At 44.2% G+C, this 6711-nt stretch overlaps 1 pseudogene; it reads right to left on the reverse strand.

Moving 5' to 3' along the window:
- The window catches only part of LOC108307112, a 29084-nt pseudogene that overhangs the window by 8325 nt on the left and 14048 nt on the right, over nt 1-6711 (reverse strand).

Genomic DNA, 6711 nt, shown 5'->3' on the forward strand with positions numbered 1-6711 from the left:
AAAAAAAAAAAAAAAAAAAAAAAAACTATATAGCCACTTAAAAGACTAAGGGAAATCTGTGTATATACACTGTATATATCAACATGTAAAGATTGCTAAGATGTTTAAATAACCAAACATCATTAAGTGAAAAATGTATGATGATAACATATGCAATACGCTCTCACTATGTTATAAAAAAAATTATGTATGCACAGCAAAGACTGTATACTACTTAAAAGTACTGAGCGAATTTCACTTTCGGCATACACGTCGGTTCCGTACTATTTAATGTTTTTAATGAACTATAGTTTCGTAATTTTTCTCATCACTTTATCATTTTAGTCTCTCTCTCAGGCTGTATCCGAGAGCCATACTTTTAAAACCTTTGTATCTTTACGCTTCAGGGACAAAGCAGAGCATGGCTGAATCTCCAACTCCTTATGCTAAGTGAACCAAGCCAGACTCCAAGCCCACATGTGACATTCTGGAAAAGGCAAAGGAGCAGGACTGAGGAACAGACAGGTGGCTGCACGAGCAGGGAGGAGGCGAGAGGCTGCCTTCCTGACTATCCTGACTGCGGTGATAGTCACTGCAGTCCACGCATCTGTTAAAGCTCACTGAACTAACTGCACACCAAAGAGTGAACTTTACTATATGTAAATTTTAAAGTAAATTTAAACACACACACAAACTTACGGGATACATTTTCTTTGAGCGCGGCACACAAGACACTTGTCTTAACGCAGGACTCCAGGGCACGTCAGTCGCAGGGACCCTACAAGTGCAAACATGCCACGGCCCACGCCCACCCACAACTGACTCGTTCTTCCAGGCTCCGTGCCTGTGGGTCTAGACTTCACATGGAAAGCACTGGCCAGCGCAGGCAAAGGGCAGCACACGTGGGGCCCCGCAGGTCCTGGCTTGGCCGGGGCTCTGTCGCAGCCACCAAGCTGTCAGGCACAGCAATGCGCGCCCGCACGGGCATCCCCGCGGCTCCGGCCACGCCTCATTCCAGAGTCCACCCAATGACTCCAGGAAATGCTGCCGCTCCCAGCGTGGCCATGGTGGCCTTTGCCACCCTCTGCTGCCAGAAAACAAACGCTCCAAGCCTCAGTCCCCAGGGGGTCCGCGTGGCGCTCCGCTGCAGAGCCGCTCCCTGAGTGGACTTCACGGCAGAGCAGGCACCATCCCGATGCCCCTCTCGGCTTAAAAAAAAAAAAAAAATGCTCCTTCAACCCTGTTTTCCAATTATTCTTGCCCACTTCTAGTCACACCCACAGTGTCCTGCAAACGAAGCTCACGTATTTCAGGCTGAAAATACACAATTCAGAAGGTTCATGCGAAACAGTGCTGCCCCAGAAACAATCAAGCCTCCTCAACAAAGCCCAAAACTCCTCTCTCCAAGAACAGCCCCGCGGACCAGGCTCCCTCAGGTCCTCACAGGGCACGGAAGAAAAACGGGTTCAGATCCCGCTGCGTGAGCTTAGGGCAACACTAGCAACCTGCTTGCCCCTTACTTTCCAACAAAACACCTTGAAATATGGAAGTGTCCCTTTCCCAGGAGGGCCGCGCCACGTGCCGGGAGCAGAATCGGGGATCTGGGTACTGAGCCGCGAGTGCAAGGCAGGGGAGCTTGGAGCCCAGGCCTACAGACCCGGGGTGCAGGGCCCGGGGGGAGCGGTTTAGGGGGTGCAGGGTGCTGGAGCCAGGGGGGCGCGGTTTAGGGGGTGCAGGGACCTGGAGCCCGGGAGGAGCGGTTTAGGGGTAGGGGGACCTGGAACCCGGGGCCAGGAGCTGGGGACGCTGGGGCCAGGGCGATCCGGGGGCTCAGTCCCGGCCCCGCCGCCCTGGCTTGCCCAGGTTCCGAGGGCTACCTGGACCCCACGGAGGCCGCAGGGCATATGCGGGCACGCAGGGTTCCTCACCTGGGTTGATGGCAAGGCCTGGGAGTTTCCTTGACCAAGTGAGTCAGTCGGGTCGGCAGGGAATGCGCCAGGAAACGCTCAGCCTCCTCTCCTTCCTCCTGGGGCGGGGGCTCTCCCGGCCTGGCCTCTTCCTCCCGGCGCTCCTCCCTCCCGGCCACAGCCCAGCCTCTGCCGCTCTCTCCTCCCGCAGGGCTTAACCCTGGGTGGCCCGCCGCCGCCGCGCCGCCACCACCCATCCCAGCAAAGCCAGGCTACTGTTTTTTTTGTTTTGAAACAGTCTTACTCTGCTGCCCACGCTGGAGCATAGTGGCATCATCTTGGGTCACTGCAACCTCCGCCTTCTGGGTTCCAGTGACTCTTGTGCCTCAGCCTCCCAAGTAGCTGGGATTACAGGCATGTGCCACCACATCCAGCTTTTATATTTTTGGTGGAGACAGGGTTTTGCCATATTGGCCAGGCTGGTCTCAAACTCCTGGCCTCAAGTGATCTACCTGCCTTGGCCTCCCAAAGTGCTGGGATTACAGGTGTGAGCCAGCGCATCTGGCCAGTTGTGCCACTGTTGCCACAAACTCCCTCAGTGTAGGTCACTGAGGTACTTGGAAACATCACTGAAGAGATTTACAACTGTAGAAAGTACATGGAGACTGCACTACTGCATTCATCCAGAACCAAGGCCAATGCATTCCACTGAACCAACACTCCAAGACCCATTCATGTGAATAACTCTTTTCCTACAAAACGTACTCCTTAAAATTGGAAAAGGTGACTTTCCCACCAGATGTGTAGAAATCAATGTAGAATACATCAAACATGAAAAAGCAAAGAAACATGACACCTCCCAAGAAAAACAACAACTCTCCAGTAAGAGACTACAATAAGGAAATATAGGAAATGCCAGAAAAATAATTCAGAATTAAAATCTTAAGGAAACTCAGTGATACACAAGAGAGTACAAATAAACATTCAACAAAATCAGGAAAAGAACGTTTTGAATGAGAAATTGAACAAAAATAGGTATTTAACAAATAAGCAAATTTTACAGTGAAAGAATTCAATGAATGAGGCCAGGCACGGTGGCTCATGCTTGTAATCCCAGCACTTTGGGAGGCCAAGATGGGCAGATCACCTGAGGTCAGGAGTTCAGATCAGCCTGGCTAACATGGTGAAACCCCGTCTCTACTAAAAATACAGGAAATTAGCTGGGTGTGGTGGCGGGTGTCTGTAATCCTAGCTACTCAGGATGCTGAGGCAAGAGAATCACTTGAGCCAGGGAGGCAGAGCTTGCAGTGAGCCAAGATCACACCACTGCACTCCAGCCTGGGTGATGGGGCTGAAATCCTGTCTCAAAAAAAAAAAAGGCAAATGATCCGAACAGACATTTCTCCAAAGAAGTCATACAAATGGCCAATAAATAGATGAAAAAATGCTCAGCATCACTAATTACTAGGGAAAATGTAAGTCAAATCACAATGAGGTGTCATTTCAGACCAGTTAGGATGGCTATTTACCACAAAGATAAAAAATAACAAACGCTGGTGAGGATGTGGAGAAAAGGGAACTCTGACACAATGTTGATGGGAATATAAACTAGTGCAAACACTATGGAGAACAGTTTGAAGGTTCCTCAAAAAACTACAAAGAACTACTGTCTGATATAGCAATCCCACTGGTGGGCATTTACCCAAAGGAAAGGAATCAGGATATCAGAGACATCTGCACCCCCATGTTTACTGCAGCACTATTCACACGGCCAAGATATGGAATCAACCTACATGTCCAACAACAGATGAATGAGTAAAGAAATTGTGGTACACACACACACAAACTCAGAGATAAGAAAGAATGAATCCTGTCATTTGTAGCAACACTGATGGAAATGATGAACATTATGTGAATTGAAATAAGCCAAGAACAGGAAGTTAAACACTGCATGTTTTCACTCATATGTGGTAGCTAAAAAATGTTTATCTCATGTTAGTAAAAAGTAGAACAGGATACTAGATGCTGGATTTTGCAGGGGGAAGGGAGGAAGATATTTGTTAAAGGATACAAACGGCTAGCTGGAACGAATAAGTTCAAGTGTTCTGTATCAATATGGGATGCCTACAGTTAACAATACAGAGTTGCACATAGCTAAGAGGAGGGTACTGAATGTTCCCAACATAAAGTAGTAAATGTTTGAGGTGATGGAAACGATAATTATCCTGATCTGATCACTGTAACTGTATCAAAAACCACTATGGACTCCACGAATATGTACAATTATTATGTCAGTTTATAAAAACAATAAAAGAAAACAAATGGCTGGGAATTATTTTTTAAAGTTCCAGTCCTAAGGAATCCGGAGTGAGGAAAATGAATGGGAAACTTATTGTCACTGCCTTTTTAAACACAGCACTAAAAGTTTTCAATAAGACAATCTTTTTAAAAATCAAGAGCAGCATGATTATTAATTCTATCATGATTGATAATTATCACCGAAATAAGGTGTGATGACTTGCAAACTACAAAATATTCAGGTATCAGGATGACAAGAGGGAGTAGGGTCAGGTGTCCCAACACGGAGGAAGACACAGGAACACAAACAGGTACCTCTGGCTGCGGCCTGGCAGGTGGCGCTCTCTGTACACTGCAGGTTCTTCAGCAGCTGCATGGACTTGTCAGCCATTATGATCTGCTTCAGGACAGGTTTGAGGAAGGAGACCATGGTGTGCTGCCTGCTGGAGGGTCCCTGGTCACTGCTGGAACTCGCACTCGCATTATCACTCATTTTTTTCTTCACTTTCTGTCTTTTCTGACACACTGTATAACATGGAAGTTGCATACCAGAAGTCTGTGATTAACTGGAACATTTTTGTTTCTAAAGAAATTCAAAATAGTTTTAAACTTTAACTTCTCTTCCTTAAAAGTAGTATACTTGTCCTACTTTGTTGTCCAGACATTATAAAACATAATAATATTATTAGTAAATTGAAACAATCTTTAGGCAAATGGGGCAGTTTTAATCTGATCTCAGTTTAAAGAGAAAAACAAATGAATACTTTCAACAGTATAGGTAAAATTTAAGTAAGTAGAAACAGATTCCTGAATTGGAATTATTTAAAATATGACTAATTTGGTCCTCTTTAGAAGTAGAATAAAAGTTTTTCCCATTTACCATCTCCTGTGAAACTAATTTGCAGACTTCTCTACCATTTTCCCTACCAAGATTCTTAACTGGACTATTTTTAACAATAAAATGATCGTCAATCGTCACCCTACAACAACAGTCAGAGTCCCATTTTTCACAGAAATTCTCATGTGAGACTGATGAATCAGAACACAGTGACAGACAAGAGACTATGATGAAGGGAGGTCAGTTCACTTATGTGAGCATCACATACATATTGCTACGCTTCCAGAACAGTAAGGACTTAAAGTTACCCTTCCTGATGCATTCCATGGATAGCTATCAATAGAAACCACACATCTAAATATACCACATCATTTAAAATTGAGTTAAAAGAGTACAGATAGCTCTACATTATAGTTTATATGATTCTGTTCAGAAAAATCAAATAACTGAAGGAAAATTGTCATAAACAGATTAAGATTTTTCTTGTTTTATTAAATATTATACTAAGATATTGGTTGAATTCATTCACTTCAGAGAACAGTAAAAAAAATTACAGTAAGGTAAAAGAAATGAGTAGCTAATTCTGAGAAATAAATGTATTAGAGGCATACTCTGTAGTATTTCTGTATCTCTTTACTGATATTTTACACTGGAAATAGCGGAAACCATCTGATATCACCTAAACTCATTTTATAGGAAGCAGTGTATACTAGCTAGCCATAAATACACTATCATCCAAAAATATGATTTGTTTAAAAGTTGTGAACTGACAAAACCTGGGCAAAGATACTAATAATCAGCTGGTACTACTGACGTCTTCCATATAAATGAAATAGAACTAGCCTATGATGACAACAAGTTCTGTGATGTGGACTGTATTTTCTTAGTACCATTTGAAACTAATGAAAGATTTGATTTTCATGGGGAGCAAACTTGTGACGACAGACCGCAGCGACCTTGTGCTCTGCTGCAGCTCACCTCTGGATGATGAACTCCCTGGCGTCGTCCCACAGGTGCCCATGCACAATCCACTCATCTACTGTCTGCAAGTAAAGCCACACCGTTTCCACCCAGGGAGAGAACAGGAGGGAGACCTGAGGCAGAGAGTGTGCACGGTCAGCTCTCAGGGCTCCCTGGCCACTAGAACAAAAGGAGGTTTAAACATTTCTGAAATGCCTTGAAATTAAAAAATCCAAAAACATATGCTATAAAATCCTTATAAAAAACTCACCTAAGTAAGGAAGGATCATATTGTTTGCAGTCCAGACTGGGAAACTTGAGAGTGAAAATGACACAGAGGCAGGTGTGACCTGAGACAGCCCTGGCAGGTGAGCAAGGTTTCCCTATTTAAATCGTACTACGAGCAAGGTGTCTATTAAGAGTGAGGAAATTACTTAATTCCAGTAGCTCTCAGAGGACAAAAAATGGCCGTGCTGAGAGAAAATCAATCTCCTTTATATTGAAATTCAGTATTAAATTGGTGAGAAAAAAAGTTATACTAACAAACAAGAAGATACACCTAATATACATACCCAAATAAAACTAGCATTCTAAATTACAGGCTCTAGATAGATTTTTTTTAATCTACATTTTGTTTGAGACAGGGTCTTGCTCTGTCACCCAAGCTGAAGTGCAGTGGTGCAAACATGGCTCACTGGAGCCTCGACCTTCCACACTCAAGCAATCTTC

The sequence above is a fragment of the Cebus imitator genome, unplaced genomic scaffold (assembly GCF_001604975.1).
Source record: "Cebus imitator isolate Cc_AM_T3 unplaced genomic scaffold, Cebus_imitator-1.0 Scaffold76, whole genome shotgun sequence".
Taxonomy (NCBI): Eukaryota; Metazoa; Chordata; class Mammalia; order Primates; family Cebidae; genus Cebus; species Cebus imitator.